The sequence below is a fragment of the Gordionus sp. m RMFG-2023 genome, chromosome 3 (assembly GCF_954871325.1).
Source record: "Gordionus sp. m RMFG-2023 chromosome 3, tfGorSpeb1-WG-v2, whole genome shotgun sequence".
In the NCBI taxonomy this organism is placed as follows: domain Eukaryota; kingdom Metazoa; phylum Nematomorpha; class Gordioida; order Chordodea; family Parachordodidae; genus Gordionus; species Gordionus sp. m RMFG-2023.
Genome location: NC_088777.1, coordinates 2,726,191 through 2,745,738, shown reverse-complemented (window position 1 = coordinate 2,745,738; position 19,548 = coordinate 2,726,191). Strand labels below are relative to the sequence as shown.

At 23.2% G+C, this 19,548-nt stretch overlaps 1 long non-coding RNA gene across 1 annotated transcript; it reads right to left on the bottom strand.

Annotated features, from left to right (window-relative positions):
* Positions 1-982: 982 nt before the first annotated feature.
* On the bottom strand, positions 983-1,195 carry LOC135926325 (uncharacterized). Its single transcript, XR_010571836.1, has 3 exons — positions 1,159-1,195; positions 1,071-1,110; positions 983-1,022 (listed from the first exon to the last, which is right to left on the bottom strand). It is a non-coding gene; the product is annotated as an uncharacterized LOC135926325 (long non-coding RNA).
* Positions 1,196-19,548: the final 18,353 nt, after the last annotated feature.

Genomic DNA, 19,548 nt, shown 5'->3' with positions numbered 1-19,548 from the left:
AAGATATTGTTAAAAGGCTCGATTTGAATCAAGTTTTTAAAAACGGATAACTCAAATTTTCGCTAGCAAAATATTGACTAAGCCTCGAGATTTAGCTAATAGATGCCAAACCTTTATGCTACCTCTGAGCAAGGTCTGCTGGCTTGCCTAATATTTTTTCGGATAAAATATTGAGTTAGCTGTATTTAAAAATCGGCTCAAATCGAGCCGTTTAACAACATTACTTATAAATAATATGATATTATAAATAAGCATGCATGTTGTAATAATGAAATATAAGACTAACAATTTTATTATTACTTTTGCAATTATATCAATAGTATATATAAATATTATTATTGTGATTGATAAATATAAAATGATTGCAATTGTATAATAATGCTATATAAAATAATGATTGCAATTTATATATCAATAGTTTATAAATTTATATTTATTGAGACTATATATTGATGAAAGTATATAAAATAAAGATTGCAATATATCAATATTAAAATTATATTTATTAAGACTGTATATTGATGGTGGTAAAAATTTGTATATATTGCAATTGAATATTAATTGTATATAAAATGATTACAATTTGTATATCTATAGGTGGTATATAAAATAATGATCAATTTGTATTTCAATAGTAATATATAAAATAAGGGTAATTACTTTTTGCATATCAATATTATATAAAATGGTGTAAATTTGGTATAAAAAGCTTAAAAAATGAAAATTTTGACAGCATGATCATAATATTAATAAAGAGTGATGTGAATTTTTAGGTAAAAACCTAATAATTAATAAATATCTATGTATGCATATAATAGTTTTCTCTATTTTGAGAATATAAATAATTATTAGAAAATAGTAGATTTTTATTAAATTTAGATTTTATAAATTTATATTGGGCATTTTGCTTTAAAAAAATTAATTGATTTATTGAATAATCTTTAATGGCTATAAAAGATTATAGAAGCATATTTTAAATTTACCTTGATTGGTTGGAGTTCCTGAATGGATTATAAATGAGGCTAAGATTAAAATTTCCAGGTTAACAAGATAGTATATTTTAAATTTACCTTGATTAGTTGGAGTTCCTGAATGGAATATCAAGTGATGCTAAGATTAAAATTTCCAGGTTAACAAGATAGCATATTTTAAATTTACTTTGATTGGTTGGAGTTCCTGAATGGATTATATTGAGTGATACTAAGATTAAAATTTCCAGGTTAACAGGATAGCATATAAAAATTTGTTTATTTAAATTTGTCGAATAATTTATAATTTTAAAATAGTTCGGAATATAGTCACCACAGTAAGTTTTTTATCATAAAATTAAACTATTTTACTAATTGGATAAACTCTATTTAAAATATATTTTCTATATTAATATTAACATTCATAACGGTTGATTGTCAAACTAACATGAAATTCACACGAGCTTTTAAAATATCATTATAGAAAAATTTCGCTTTGAAATTAAAGTTATTTATCAATCATCAATAGAAAATATAACAGAAGGTTGGGTTAAAAATAATTCTAAAAAGATATAAGAGACCAAATTTAAAATATAATGTAAAAATTTATGTAGAAATCATTAAAAATATTGGGAAAGGGGATGACTCCAAAGAAGTAAATGCGGTTGGAGCAACAATTCTTCAAAAACTTTTTTGTCGGAAGAAAGACCAATTATAATATATTTAAGTAAAGTTTATAATTTTTAAATTTAACTAGAAATGGATAAAATCTTTTATTAAAAATTTGGCTTGAATAATTTTAAAAGTGTATATTAAAAAAAAATTTGTTCTTACTTTGATCTTTCACAACATCAAATATTAACAAAAATAAATAAAATTTTGAAACGAAAGTTTGTTTAATCAAGTTTTCTATGAAGATTAAACAATTTTAGGATAATTAATTTATGATACTGTTTATGTTAAACATACGTATGCAGCTGCGATCAGTGGCGTCGCTAGGGGGGGAGCGCAGGGGCTTGAGTCCCCTAAAAAATTTGAATAGCCTTGTGGAGCAAAAAATTTTTTTTAATGGCTCTTTAATATCCCCTTGAACTAAAAATAAATTTTTTTGATTTCCCACTGAATGATTTATAATTCTGTTAAGTAATATATAGATATAATTTTATTATTTAGAAATTAATAAGACTATTTAAATTTTTATTAAATGAATATTATTTTAATTTTTAGATTAGATTAATACATATAAATTATATTTTAACTATGTCAGCTTGCAATAAAATTCTGTATTTAAAATATAATATCAATAACTCACTAAATATTAATAAGTTAAAGTTTAATTGACTTTTATTATTTAAATAATTATTTAACCCTAATTAAATAAATATAATCATATATAATTTAAAAATAAACAAATTTAATATTGTAATTAGCCGAGTTCAAAATGAGTAATCAAGTGTATATTTATTTTGAAATTTTATTATCAGACCTTAAATATATCTTCAAGGTCCAAATAAGTATAAAAGATTTCTTTATAAAAAGTAAGTAGACATATAGTTTATGATCCTTTACTATATACAGTGGTTTATATAATATTAGATATTATGCCACTTTTATAGACATATTTGACAGATATAATATATTACAGTCAATATTAAATTTTACTAATAAATGGTTTTGATAATAAATATAATAACAAATTGCATTCAAGTTTTTAACGCCATCATTAAGTTAAAATTAATTTTAAAAATTAAACATTTTATTATTCATCCTGCAATAGATGTAATAAATTTGATATCTTTTCTTCTCATTTTTTACGTGTTTTTAGGAAAGCTATTTTTTTCTTTTTCGAAACAGTCTTGAGTTAAATTTTTAAAACAAGTATATTTTTGATATTATTACAAACTACTATTATTTCAAAATATAATTTACAAAGGTGGTGCAACAATATATAAAATCATAATTGTTTCATCATATCCTTCTGGTCCTTATTTTATAGTTAGAAAATGTTTCATTTCTAAAATAGCATTGCGGTGTAAATAACTCCAGGTTTCAATATATTTGCATAATTATTTCAAAGATTTTTTGTGTTTTTATTTTATCAATTTATCCAACATAATAAATTCTGATATTAGTTTACATTATGAGTGTCATGGCTATTACTGCAAATTAATCAGCATCTATTATTTGTGTTGCTATGTAATTTAAGATTATTACTATAACGGCTAAGAGCATATAATTGCATATTTTAGATAAACAATAATAGTCAACTGTGTAGTCGTTTATATAGCATTTAAAATAGAATATAATCTTTTAGAAATTTAATATCTCACTAATTTTCTCGATTACTTATCTAGCTTCCATCATGTCATCTAAGAGGAAGCTCTAACCACCATGGTCGTTTATACTCTCTCCTTCAAAAATTGTTGATTTGGTTTAGGCCTATAAATATTTCCTTATTAGTCCATTCTATAAAACATTATCTAAAATGGTTACAGAGAATTATACTAGTTTGATAACCATTTGTCAATGTAAGTTGCTAAGATTTATATTATCGCATTATGTGATTTTTTATATGCCTGTTTATTTTGTATGCATAATATAATAAATGACAATATATGAAAATCTGAATAATTATTCAGAGTTAACAAATTATAAAAAAGTATAATATATTAATATAATGCCCGGCATAAAATTGTTTTAGTTAAGCCCCCTGAGATTGTGAAGGCTAGCGACGCCCCTGCCTGGCAATTTATACATAAAAAATCAGATAGGAACTTGCAAATCTCTGATTTGAGGAGGAAAGTTATAATAATGTAACCCCCCTTTAACTTCTCCCAAACCTATTAGTATTTTTATGGAAAATCAGCTTGATTAAGAACCTCCAAATTTCTATAATATTATGTATGATAATTTTTTTTGGTAAAAATTAATTTCAAAACCCTTATTTGACTTATTATTTTTTTTAATTAATATTTATTTATATTTGAAATATAATCTGATAATAAATAACTATTGCTATGCGTCGTTGATAAATCGTTCAAAACTTCGTTTTTAAATAGTTTCAAACTAAGTATATTTCAGACACCTTAATTACACACTATTTTGTAAATTAAAAGTTAATCCTAACCCATATATGCTTTTTAAGAGATCGATCAGATGAAATTAAGACTTATCCTTAAATGAATTTCATTTATTTGACTTTGTTCATATCTTTAATATGCAAAATTATCTAGCCAACCCATTAAATATTCCTTTTAATTTAAACAAAATGTAAATAATTTTTGGTATAAAATCATTTACTGACTAATGGGTCTAAATAACTTATTCATATGAGAACACTTTTTCCTATTTATTTTATATCAAAATAAAATAGAATTAAATAAAGAAATAAAAAAACATGAAAAGAAGCTTTTAGATAATGCCACAGTGGATTGATTTAGAGTGTGACACACATTTCTCGTAATTAAGAAAATTCCTATATGGATCATTCTAAATCTTGAAGCCGGACTTTGTGACCGAGAGCATAGATTGTGTTATAACCTTGGGATGATGAATGTTTCTATATTTATTCATTTTCTACTCTAACAAAAGAATTGGAGCTAAAGGATTGTGCAAAAGCGATCAACGCTTGGGCATTCTCAAGCTAGCGGGATTCAGTTTCTCCATGGAATCATTATCATTCTATTAGGCCCAATATTGTTTCCGAAATTAAGTCCTATAGATTCCAAATTTGAAGGAATATTGACTGAGAGGAGATATTTATTTCAAATGTCCCTATGGAGTTCTTTTTAAATAAAACAAAACATTCCATTATAAAAGAGGTTGGTGTTTTAATAAATATTATTGGTTAAAAATAATCAGAATTTAGTAGGTCCTCTAGATTTTATGTAAAAATGGAGATCTTAGATATAGATAACAGTATCTTATTAAAAATAATAAAAGATATAAAATAGAAGATATAAGATACATGTATTTTTCCTACATGAGACTATCTATAATAAAATACTTTTTATAAAATGATTATTATCTATTAAATTAGGATATATATATATATATAAAATAAATATATAATTTTTTTTTTAATTAGAGAAAAGATATATTTATTTGAAATTTATATATATAAATTAATAAAGCTCATTTAATATCATTATTGATAATTTACAATGAATGATAGAATCGTTTAAATTATCATATTTAAACATGCGCTTACGCAGGAGTTTTGGGGGAATAATTTTAGATAATATTTTATTTAAAAAATTAAGTTCATAAATTTATAAGGACTAATGACTATTTCTAAAACACAAATTAATATTAAAGTAAATCATAAAAATAACGCATATAACCAGAAATGAAAAAATGGTAAAGAACATGAATTATGGATTGCCAAGTCGAGGAAATAAGCAGCTTTTTATAAATGCATTAAGTCTAATGTTGTAAATAAACGGATTCTAATTGAGAAGGAATTTGTTTTTACTGAAAAAAAAGATGAACACCATTCTTTTTATTTTTAATGGATCTCAGAAAATCTTCTTATTTTTATTCACTGAAAATTAAATATTAATTTATATTAACTCAAATTTTTTTTAGAAAAAAGAGTTATTTTTTAATCTTCTATTTCCTTTATCACATTTGAATTTTTTTACCCAGTCAGTATTTCTGTCATATAGTATAGTTTATTTATTAAATATTTTTATTTATAGATACCGTAAACATGGATGTATCATCATCTGATTCTGAATTAACATTACCATGTTGCAAATATAATAACAGTAACATATATTTAATAAACAAATTATACCCTTACCAATTGTAAAATGTGTCCAAAAAGTATAATAACAGTTTCAAAATTTTAAATTATTTAAAGAGGCACTTGATTGTAATATTTATTATTTTATATAATATAACTATATGTAGCCAATTAATAATTTATCATAGATTGTTGTATTTCATAGGTTTTATTAAATTATTATGATTATAATAGACACATAAAATATCAAAATTTTAAAAATTATGTATAGATATAAAATATTTAATAGTGATCTTTATCTTTTAGAATTTATCAGCGAAGTAACATCATATGTTTTAAAGTCAACTAAATAATATTAATTAATTCCAATTTTTTTTTTAAAAAATATGTTCCTTGATAGATTTTATATAAGCAATCTTTCTTTCTTTCTTAGCTGAGAATTTTTATTCAGTTGTCGAATTCTGACACATAATTGTTATTAAATTATTATGATTATTATAATAGATATATAAAGTAAATATCAGCGTATGACACCCGGGCTTCTATAGGTGTGCACCTACCCCCTCTAAGGAAAATTCCTTGCTACGCCACTGATAACACCTTATTTAGGATTTCACTTCTAACCCAAACATTGATCCAATTTTATTACAACTGAAATTTAAAAATTAGAAAGTACCATGATTTTTCTGATTTTCACTTTATTCCAATAGTTATTTCTAACAATCCCTTGGCCCCCTAGGCTATCATTTCTTTTTAAAGATTTTAGGTAAAAATAAAAATTAATGGTGATCATAGATCCTCTTTTAAAATATCGCAATCGACTCAAATCGTCGTGTTTCTATATATATTTTTTTAAAAAAAATATAGTTCATATTTGTGTCTTTTTTTAAATTTGTTTTTACTTAATTTTTATCTACATGTTTTAATATATAGTGATATATATTGTGCTATTTTTAAATATATATAAAAAAAGGATATTACTAGACTATAATATATAAAATTGTATTAAAATAAATATGTTAAAAAACATGTATATATAATAAACAATTTTTTTAAAAAAAAGACAAAAATAGAAAAACTACAAAAAAAATTTAAAAAAATATTTGTAAGGGGTAAAATACCCAAAAGAGGCCCTATTAGAGATCCTAGGAAACTTAAATAATAATAAAAAAAGATTTCTCCAAATAATGGGGATCGTAGATCCTCTTTGCCGTGTTCCTGAAGAAATAATTGTTATATATATATATGAAGGGTTTCAATCAAAAAAAATAATTAAATTTAAATATGAACAATATTAAATTTAAAAAAAAATATGAACAATATAAAAATTTAAAAAAATTAAAATATATTAAAAAAAGTTTTATTGTATATAATATCTTTAAAAATGGTTGATCATTATATAAACTAAAAATATAAATAAATATTCTTTTTGCCTCCGCCAAAAAAAAAATAAAATAGGGCTGAAGATATATGGTAGATCCATTTTATTTTGAATTATTATGCTAGACTCTCACAAGAGGCAAGTATTTAGTTTTTAAAAATATAAATAAGAAAGTTTTTACTAAATTATTTAAGTTTAATAAAAAAAATATAGTATGATAATTCAAAAACTACTGTTATGAAAAATAGCCTTGGGATTGGGTGGCGCAAAAAAAATTGTAACTTTTCAAAAAATTGCTCTTTAAAGAGAATGATTTCATCATTTAAATCAAAATTCGATGGTAATTTTATAGAAACTATATCTAAGTTTTCTTCATATTCACAGAAATTTCACCCGAGATTAGTTAAGTCGTTACGCAGATAAATATATCTTCTTTTAAAATAAGTTAATAATAATTAAAATTTATATCAATTGATTAATGCCTTAAAGAATGATTATTATATTAAGTTTTATCAAAATAACAAGTTATGGGGATCGCGAATTATGAGATATATGGAGATATTTAAGTGTTCTGAGATAAAATATGCTACGAGAAATATCTAAAAATAATAATAATAAGAAGAAAAAAGATAATTTTTATTTAAAAAAAAATACGTTTTAAAATAATGGAAAGTATAAATTTGTTAGAATAGAACGAAAATTACAGAATTAAAAAGAGAATTGTTGCTATATTATTTTTATAATTAGAAGAAAAAAAAATGCAGTTGCTGGTTTTAATTTTTTTTTAGATTTTTTAAAAAAAAATTAGACTATATGTTTATTACCATTTTTTTAGGCTTAATATTTCATTATAAAAGAAAAGGTACTATAACCTTTCATCCTTTCTATTTCTAATACTAACTCTATAAACAAAACTATCTTAGAAATTCAATTATTTTATTTTAAGGTACGAACGATAAAAAAAATTACATTTAAAAGAGTATTATATCGATTATCAACTCTATAAACTAAAAAAAACCTACCTTAGCATTTCAATAATAAGTTACGAACTTAGAAATTACAATTGTAAATTATATTTTTATTACTAACTTCTATAAATAAAACGAACCTATCTTAGAAGTTTATTAATAAGGCTTTAAGCTACGAACCTTAAAAACATTAAAGCTAAATATTTTTAAATTTTATTTAAATAAAAAAAAATATAATAACTTTATTTTTCATAATTTAATTTTTACTCATAAAAAAAATTTAAAAATGAATAAATTTATTGCTATTCTATCAGCTCTCATTTTAATTCTTGAGATTGAGCATATTAAAAGTAATCAATAACCATTATATTTTAACATTTAGATCTGTTATAATTTATTAGATCAAGAAACCGGTTCAGGAAGTAATTAGTTTTTGATTTTATATATATACAAACATTTTTATTCAAACATTAATATATATTTTGTTTAATAGTTGATCATTCTGTGGATAAAGGTATATTAACTTAAAAATATGTTTTATTTTTCGAAATATATCCTTACATTTTAAAAAACTAATTTTTATATAATTCTGGAGAAACAAACTACATTAATTTTATCGAGATAACAGAACTATGTAGATCTCACTTTATATTTTCTCAGAAATTCAGTAAATTATTTGTTCTATTTAAATACTTCAATTCTTGTGTAACGATTTTTTTAAATTTAAAAAATAATAAGTTGATAAATTAATTAAAAAGTACATACCTAATTCATAAAAGGTACATGATATAATGAATATTCTAAAATGAAAATTCATATAGTAAAATTTTGCAAAAATACCCGCATTTTGATAGTTATATTGAAAATTTACTAATATTTTTTATTATTAATATCGGTTTTATTAAGTTTATCATCTTAAAATATAGGATTCATCATATTTAGTATAAATTAAAAAAAATTAGCAATATTATTTTAATTTTTATTAAATATGATCCTAAATTTGTATTTTCAAATATTTTATATTATATGTTATTTATATTTTTTTTCAAATTGATATTATGAGTAATACCAAGAAAGTTGCTTTTAAATATTTGGCTAACTTTTTCTAAGATAAAACTGTTTTGGCAAAGATTCGTATGCAGAATTATTTTTTAAGAATAGAAGACAGAGTCCAAATATGGTGAGAGTGGAAGTAAAAACTGAAGAGATCCATTTTTTTTATTTAATTCTTTCAAAATTATAAATATCTTTTTTAGTACCAAATATACAAATTTGTAACGGTAAGTTATTTTAATTTATTTTCAATTACTTGATATAAAAAATATTAAAATGTTAAATAATTTTAATAGGATACGAATGTGAAAAAAGAAGTATTATCTATATATTATAAATGTTTACATTTATTCAATCGATATAATTTTAGTTTTAGACGGCAATAATATAAAAATAACAAAAAAAGGTTATAAATTATTATCCAAGTTATGATTTGTAAAATTCTATACTCATTGAAGTATATAAAATAATAATATTACCATGTTGATATATATTTTCTCACTGTTTAAAAAAAAATATATCATATATAGTTCCTTACAAAACTGAACAAAGTGAGTATTTCAAGAATAAGAAAAAGAATTATGATTATAATGTTTATATATAGGTGGCTTATATCAATCGACCCATTTAATCGTATTCTCATGTATTATTATTTTATAGATTATTATTTGGTATATAATATTTATCTTTTTTTAAAATTATCTTAAGCTTCACATTTTGAGATGGGAATAAGTAAAATTAGAATATACTTAATTTTAATTTAACAAATAATTGAATGATCTAGATTTAAAAAATGAAGTCCTTACTATTAACATAGGTATTCAAATTTCTGAAAATTAATTTTATAGCATAAATATTAATAAAAGAACAAGAAAATAGACCTATAGGTAAAATTTGATGATTATATATAACCAAATTATACATTAACATATTACATGCAGTCGTTAAAATAATTATATTATTAATATGAATTGGAGAAAAGTCATATCGGAAACCCAGCTTAGAGATTCGAGATCTAAGTCTAAAAAATTTTTTATAGTCTGGCCGGAGCTATTTTATTAATTTTTTTTTCTTTTTAGCTTTCACCTTTTCTGTAAGCTCCTCCAATATATTTCTCCACGTTATATTATTAAAGCCATCTCTTTTTATCTAATTTATAATTCTTCTTATTGGCTATAACTTTATGGCCGCATTTAAGTTTTGGCCTTCCTCTTTTACGTTGCCCATCACAACTCTCAACCTTATTGCCTATATAGTTCATAGGCCTTCTCATTGTGTACCCATACCACCTAAGTCTGTTCACCATTATCTTAGTCTTAATAGGCAGTACAATTAAACTTCATAGTATTCTTGTACTTAGCACCTTATCCTTTCTTGATACCCCAGCAATTCTCAGCATTCTCATCTCCATAGTTTGTAGACTTCTCTCGTCTGATTCTTTGGTTGGCCATGTTTCCGAAATATATAGAATAGTTGATTGTACTATGGAACTGTAAATTTTTCCCTTTAATTTATGTGGGATTCTTTTGGCACTGCAGATAAAGATCTCCGCTTTAACCACCCTTGATTAATTTTACTCTTTATCTTTTTCTCTATTGTGCCGTTTGTTTGTAAAGTGGAGCCCAAATATTTGTTGCTTTAAATGGCCGATATCTGCCATTCATTTATATCAATGTTCTCTGTTTCATCTCCCCCTATCACCATATATTCCGCCTATTTACTTTTAGTCCTTGCTTTTCTAGGATATCCAACTCACTAATCTTTTCATTTCATCCTTGGATTCGGCAAGTATCACACTATCATCTGCAAATATCATATTCCACAGAACTGTTAGAGGTATAGACTGTGATAATATATCTATTACTGTAATGAAGAGAAGTGGGCTAAAAGCCGATCCTTGATGAACTCTTGACTATTGTGAAGCCTGCTGAACTGTTGTGCTACGGACTATTGTTGTATGGCCTATATACATATCCTGTATTATTCTCATATATTTTTCGGGAATCTTTTTGTGGCATAGTGCCCACCAGATAAGTTTTCTTGGGATTCTATTAAAGGACTTTTCTAGATCGAGAAAGACCATGTGTAGCTTTTTGTTCTTTTCCCTGTATTTTTCTCTCATTTGCCTAATTGCGTGGATTGCATCAGTCGTTGATCTTCCAGACATAAAGCCAAACTGAGTCTCTCCTATTTCGATTATGTCTCTTAACTTTTTTTCTCTTATTTTTTGGTAGAGTTTAAGACAGTGTGACATTAGTTTTATACCTCTGTAATTTTGACAATTGTGTGGATTCCCTTTATTTTTGATAGGAACTAGATAGTTCTGCCTCCATTTTTGAGGAATCTTATTGTTTCCTAGTATTTTATTGTATAGATTTGTGAGGAAATGTACTCCATCATCACTAGTTCTTTAAGACTGTCTATTGGAATATCAGGACCTCTAGTTTTGTTGTTTTTCATATGCTTGAGGCATGTGATCATTTTCTTGTTTCGTTATTGATTGATGGGGAGTGTTTATCTAGATATAGTATATATTTTTTTATTTAATTTAATATATTATGTTCTTCCAGTTGATTTAATGAAAAGATAGTCATTACTAATTGAAGAGATAGATATAATGTTTAACGGATATTAATCTAACATCCCATCTTTGAAAGAAATTGTGAAAAACCTCAGTTATGACCTTCCAATTATTTAATATTAATCAGAGTTTAAAAAATCTTAAAATATTTTTTAATGAAACCCAAAAATATTTTTTAAAAAATTTGCCATTTCATCAGGAAAATATTTTAAGCATAAAAATCAAAAAAAATTTTCAGATTAGTATTTTAGGTAGCAAAAATCTTGTTAGAATATATTCTCAAGAAAGTTTTACTATATATAAAATAGCTGCATTCCTATGTAACTATATTACTTACTCTGATCTCATTGTAAGCTTTCTTTTGTTTTTTTTTTAAATTCATTATTATTTTACCAGCCGTATTGTTTTTTAAAATTGATATATGTTTTTTTATACTTATTTATTTTAAATAGTTTACATGTTTTTTATATTTAAATATAGTTTTATACATGTTATTTGTATATATATATTTACTTCTAAAAAAATAAATAAAAATTCCTTCTTATTAAAAATAAAAGATTTTAATTTAAAATATTTTTCATTTATATATTTTCTTTTGTTAATTATTATTTATTATGCTTCTAAATATATTCAAAAGGTAGATTTCTATTTTATCTATATTAAATTGAATTGATAAAAATGATCATCTCGTTGGATGAAACTACCCATGAATCTAATGTAATTACTCTAATGAATAGCAATAGATACTCTTTGCCTCAAAGAGACACCTTCCTTAGGTTCGCCACTTAGTTTACGAATATAAAAACCAAGTTGGCTTAAAAAAGGATAAAGCGCATTTCCCAAAAATTTCTAAGGTATTAGATATTTTTGAAATGAATATGTAGATTTCGAAATTTCTGAATATTTCACAATTTTTAATTGCTCCTTCAAGTATGTTCGTATGATTGGAAGGAGACAACGGATCAATGCATGAATTATCCCTACCAGGAAGAGGCCCTTCTTTGAAGAAATCTGAGAGATCTTATCTGTACGTTTCTCATGTGATCTAAAAAAATCTGGCGTTTCTAGAATGGATGGAATTTGAGCTAATTTCCAAGCTCTTAGGATGATCGAATTTCGTAAATTTTGATCAACAATACGATCTTTACAAAAACGGCAATATGGACTATGCCTTCAATTTCCATCAAAGTTAGAATTATAATCGGAACAAGTACTGGGGTTAGGTTAGACAATTTAAAAAATACCCATGGCGTGATTGAGCTCATATTGGTTTAGTTGTAATTGTAAATTAATCAAGGGTATAATTTAAGAAACTTATGGCAAGATTCATTAAGAAGAGAACAAAAGACGGTCAGATGATTGTATTTTGGGCAGGAATGATCCAACGCAGCTTGCAATTAAAAATTTACATAATATCGGTAACAATGAATATACACATATCAATTGAAAATATACTCTTAAATAATATACATATCCAAAAAAATTTATATGAGATATATTTTTAAAAAATAAACCCTATTATAAATCAAAAACTATTTAAAAATTACCGTATGACTCAAATAACCATGTTTAGAAATACAGTCGGATCTAAAAATTTCGACAGATATTCTTTGCTATCCATTAATTTTTGAAAATAAGGATGTCGTGTTTAGGTTTATTAAAAAATAATTAAATTGATTTTCAAACAAATTATACTTGTTTTTTAGGTACATATTCATTATTAAATTATGCTCTTTTTAGAGCCTTAGATACTTATAATATATATTTTATTTAGTAATATTATATATTTTTACATACTGTTTTAATATTTTAGCGTTTTGTCATTTATAGACCATATTTTTTAAATAAAATCCATATAAAATTTTTTTTTTAAAATAATTCCTTAACCCAAAAAATAAATGTTTGAAATTTAATAAAAATTAATATTTGTATCTTAATGTTTAAAAAGGGAAAAAGAGAAAATGTATTAATTAAAGTTATATTTTTCAGTTTATATATTTCATTTTCTTAATTTCTAATTAAATTATTATCAACTTTTCACGTTTGTAATAAATGAGTTGTAAGTTGATTAAATTTTGATTATATAATTTTATCTAAGACTAACTTTGATATGACTTACTAAAATAAAAAGAATAGATATTTTCTCATTTAGTTGCATGATAAATTTGTAAGTAAATACCAAAGAAAGGATCGATATGATGAGCCATAGCCTTTTGTAACGTAAATGAGGATCGGAAAAAGTTTTACCTTTCAACATTTTTTATTCGTTATCACGTTTTAAACACAGTTTTTTTTGGAATAGCTTAATTTTGTATATTAGTTTACAAATAATAATAATGTGTTATATTTAATAGATCATTCAGCACTCATACTTAAAAAAAGTAGATTAATTTAAGCCATATTCATTTGAAACAAAACAATTATTATAAATATTGATATCGAACATTAAAATAAATTTCTTTACATTCTTATTTATATAAATATTTTTTAAAAATTTACTTTAAATTTAGTTTCGGGCATGAAATTTCTAGGTAATTTTTTTTATTATAAAGTATGAATAAATTTGGCCAAATAAATGTCTTCAAATTTACCTTGTACTGAACAACGTTCGTTATTAACATTTTTGAATGCAATTTCTTAAGCAAGGAATAAAAAAAATTTCAACTCAGCTTCTTTTCAAATTTTGTTCTAATTGTGATATATTTATAATAAATAAATGCAATTATCTTAGTGGTCATAATTTTTGAGTCAACAGATTTTCATAAATGTTATTTCGAAGTTATATTTAGGAATAATTGTTGTATATTTATTTTGTTCTTTTTTCCAATATTTTTTAACTATCGTTATTTTTTATGGATAAGATATCATATTCAATCCCATTTATAAATAATAAAAAAATTATTGCTAATTTAAAACTTCAGATTGACACATTCCTTAAATACGCTTATGGTCTTTAAATGTTTTCTATTAAATCATTGGGCATTTTAAAATAATAAAAAATCCATTTAAAAAATAAATAATTTTATATCCAAAATCTAATTATATATTTCCATATTAATCGTATTTATCAAATATAGGAAAAATAAATGGGACCCTCATAGTATATCTAGGTAATCGTAATTAGATTAATATAATAAAAATATTTTTATAATAATATAATCCTATTTATAAATTAATTTTATTCGATTCTTTAAAAAAAAAGAATTAAATAATTTATGATAATTAATAATTTATATATATTTATCACAATATGTCAATTTAAAAAATAATCACATTTGTTAGTATATCTTTTAAGGATAAATAATAATATATTTAAAATATAAATAAATATATAGTAAATTAATATAATATTGAGCATATGATTATATGAATTGTGAGTTTTCATAGTGCCCATCAGTTTTTCTTCTTCCATCTGAATATTCCTCTCCTGTTCTTAATTGTTTTTCATATTTTCCATAAAGTATACAAACGATCATTAATAACATATAAATGTTTTAAAAAAATATAAAATGATATTTGCATTATAATATAAAATTAATTAAATGAGAGTTTAAGTTTATAATATTACAAAAAAAACATGAAAAAAAATAATGTACTAAAAAGGCAAAAAATAAACAAAGATAAATAAATATTTGTTTAACTATTAAAATAATAGAAATAATAAAAATACACAAAGTATATATCAGAGTTAGGCAGGTTCTCCGAAAAAAGAATCCAGATACAGATTCTTTGTGAAAATATGAATCATAGATACAGATACTAGTAACTTTTTTAAAATATCAAAAGATAAAAGATACTTGTATCTTTCGCTTAATTAGTAACTTAAATGCAAGATACTTTTAAATTATCATTATCAAATAAATTAGGATAGTTTATAAAATACAGTTTTTTATATTTGTGAAGAACATAATTACGCATATAATAAGATATTTACAATAATTAATAAAATATTTAATGATGAGTTAATTATAATAATCAGGCATTTTTATATTAGTATTAGCCCATTTTTGGCATAGATTGAGGATGGTGACTAGTATTTTTAATGAAATTTGAAATATTAATTTGCAAAAGATAATTTAAAATAAATTCATTATTATATAAGATAATCAATTTTTTCAAATAATTTATTATTAGACTTTTGCCTTTTCGGCGTACATAATATATGTATTGAAATATTTTTTCCTTAATGGAAGGATAATAATTAAGCATTTATAATGTGGTACTATAGGGCTTCTTTTATTATTAAATTTTGATCATCAGACTCAATCCATAAGTTATTAAAATATAGATTAGATATAGATGTCTAAAAAGTTTTATTATATTCAAATCATAGGAAAATATCTTCCTAAAATCTTTTGCCCTTACCATCTTAGGCAGCTTTTAATAAAGGTAGAAAATATTGTAAACTTAAATTTTTAAAATAATCTATGCCCCTTTTAACCACACATAAATAATATATTTTAATATGTATAACAATATTTACAGGGTTTCCCATTCAAAAAAGGAAAAGTCTCAATCAAAAAAGGAAAAGTTTCAATCATAAAAGGAAAAGGTCCGATCAAAAAAGGAAAAGTATCAATCATAAAAGGAAAAGGTTCAAGCAAAAAAGGAAAAGGGATAAACAAAAAAGGAAAAGTGTCAATCAAAAAATGAAAATTCCAAAAAAGAAAGCAAAGGTGTCAAACAAAAAAGGAAAATAGTAATTTTTTTAAATTTTTTGTCAATTTTTATATATTTTTGTTATTCCTTCTTAATTTATTTCCAAATTTTTACGATTTATTTTCTTACTGTATCTTTTCTTATTTCTAACTTTTTGCCATTATCCTTACTTTTATTTTTCTTACTATATCTTCTCCCTATTTTTCTTCTCATTTTTGATAATTCTTTTGTATTTTTAAAAATAATTTATATATTTAGGTCCATTTTTCTAACAATTCTTTACGTTTTTTTTCAACATACATACAATATTCATTTTATGATTTTTTCATTGTAATCTTTTACATACATTTTTAACTTTTCAATCTCTTTAAGTCATATTTAATCTTTATTTTTTTGAGAATTTCTCAATTTTATTCTTCTCATTTTTGATAATTATTTTTTAAAATTTTATAATTTTGGCAGACAATATAATTATAATTGCTAAATTAAATTAATCGTTTGGTTATAATGAACTTTTTAAAATTAAATAAGTTTGAAATGTAATACCAAACGATATGTAAATTAATAAAATATAATCATTTTTAAATTCTTACTTTTAAAATTATCAAAAATAAAAAAAAAATGGAGAAATGCTCAAAAAAAGAAAGATTAAAAATGACGAGATTGAAAAGGTTTAAAATGTATGTAAAAGATTACAAATATTGTATGTATGATGAAAAAAAAACGTAAAGAATTGTTAAAAAAATGGTCTAAATTATTTTTAAGAATACAAAAGAATTATCAAAAATGAGAAGAAAAATAAATTGGGAGAAGATATAGTAAGAAAAATAAAAGTAAAGATAATGGCAAAAAGTTAGAAATAAATTGAGAAAAAATTCAGTAAGAAAAAAAATGTAAAGAAATCGCAAAAATTTAAAAATAAATAAGAATGAATAACAAAAATAAATAAAAATTTAAGAAAAATTGACAAAAAATTTAAAAAAATTACGAATTTCCTTTTTTGAATGGGAATTTTCCTTTTTTGATTAACATTTTTCCTTTCCTATTGGGAATTTGCCTTTTTTGATTGACACTTTTCTATTTTTGTTTGACACTTTTTCTTTTTGATTGACACTTTTCCTTTTTTGTTTGGGCCTTTTCCTTTTTTGATCGAACCTTTTCCTTTTATGATTGACACTTTTCCTTTTTTTGATCGGACCTTTTCCTTTTATGATTGAAACTTTTCCTTTTTTATTGGAACTTTTCCTTTTTTGAATGGGAAACCCTGTATATTTATTTTATCATTTTTTTGTTTATACAGGTTTTACATCTAGCCTGTACATTGTCTTTTATAACTTTATTTTAAAAAATTTCCATATAAGATTTTAAGATTAGGACTATCCAGGGGAACTTACTTCCATAATTTAAATTTTACTACCTTCTTCTTCACTAAGTGTTAATCATCCTACAAATTAAAAAATATTGTATAAAATTGGTAATGATATTCTATCGTGTTACATTTATATATAAAATATAATCTTTAGTTATTTCGTTTTGGTGTTTTTTTTATCTATCTACCTTAATATGAGTTGTACATTTTCCAGCTAATTTTGATTGTCAATATATTTAAAATAACGGAAAAAATAAGGAAATTAATATATGATTCTTGAAGAAATATATATATACTATGATATATAAAATTTTAAACTTGAATATTAAAAATAACCTGTATCTTTTGTCAAGAAAATGAAAAAGATTCTTTTCAGATTAAAGGATCATAGATACAGATACTAGTATCTTATTAAAAATGTTAAATATATACTGAATACAAGATACAAAAGTATCTTTTGTTTTATATCTTAAATACAAGTGCTATACTGCCCAACGGTATATATAGTTATATGATAATAAAATCTTCCACAAGAAAGGTTATAATCATTGGGTTTTGACGATTTCTACTTTTTCACTGAGTCTTTTGAATGCGAAATGCTGTACAAATTCGATATTATTGTGACAGGAATATTTAGTTATTTACTACATGCCCAGATATAGTTATATTATGATCTCATAATATTAGTACTGTAAACGTTATTTGAAAAAAGAAAGTCGTTACTCGTTCCGTTTAAAAAAGTAACGTTACAGTTATTCGCTAAAAAACGATACTAGCTATTCAAAAAAAATAACACGTTATTTAAAAAAATACTAAATATTTGTTGATTTTGTGTTTTTATATCCTTAAAATAGCTTCAATTTATTATTTATGTTACAACGCAACATAAATATTTCATTTAAAATTTTTTATTTTCTAAAGTAGGGGGGGGGGGAGGTGGAAAAATATTTGGGGGTCTTTAGGGGAACAAGACTTTTTTGGGGGCCAGATTTGGGAGCTAAAATATTCCGCCCCCTTGTGGCTACGGCTCTGTGATCATTCCATCCTCTAGCATAGTACCTTCGCGAGACTGATTTCTCATAGGAAGAAGTTAGAAAAGCCACTCTTACATTTTATTGTGATTTCGTCGAACTGGATGGAAATCGTTCTGTATTTAGTTAGTACATTACTTCTATTAATTTCCAATAGGATGTAATTCTATTTATGTATGAATGGCGATAGAAAACCAAATATATAATAAAAAAATTAATTTCCCATATTTTTTAGGAAAAAACTATAGTAAAGAGTAACGTTTTGCATTATCATCACTCAAAAAACGTGTTACTCGTTACATTTTGAAAAAAGTAACAAAATGGCGTTACTCTTCCTCGAAAAATATTTATTATTAAAGACGCTACTTTCATAGATGTTATTTTACAGTACTCATACATAATATCAATAAGAAAATAGAAAACAAAATACTATACTTTTATTTCTGTTCAGGAAAAACGGAAATATATCGTGGACCAGGTATATAATAATTTAAATTATAAGGTGCTTAATCAATTTAATAATGTTATAGTAGTAACACCTTCTATCAGTATTATATCTCAAGGTACAAAAATATAAATAACCATCTATTAACAGCTGAATAAAAATATTTTAGACTCTAAACCATACTTTATACAGCATAATGGTATTTAAACAATATTATATTTTTATATTTCATTAAATATCACCAATTCACAATGAACCTATGTGTGTTTACTAAGAACAAGAAGAAGAAATTTATATTAAGGCATTATAATATATCAATTTAATAAATCTAGATGTATTCTTTATT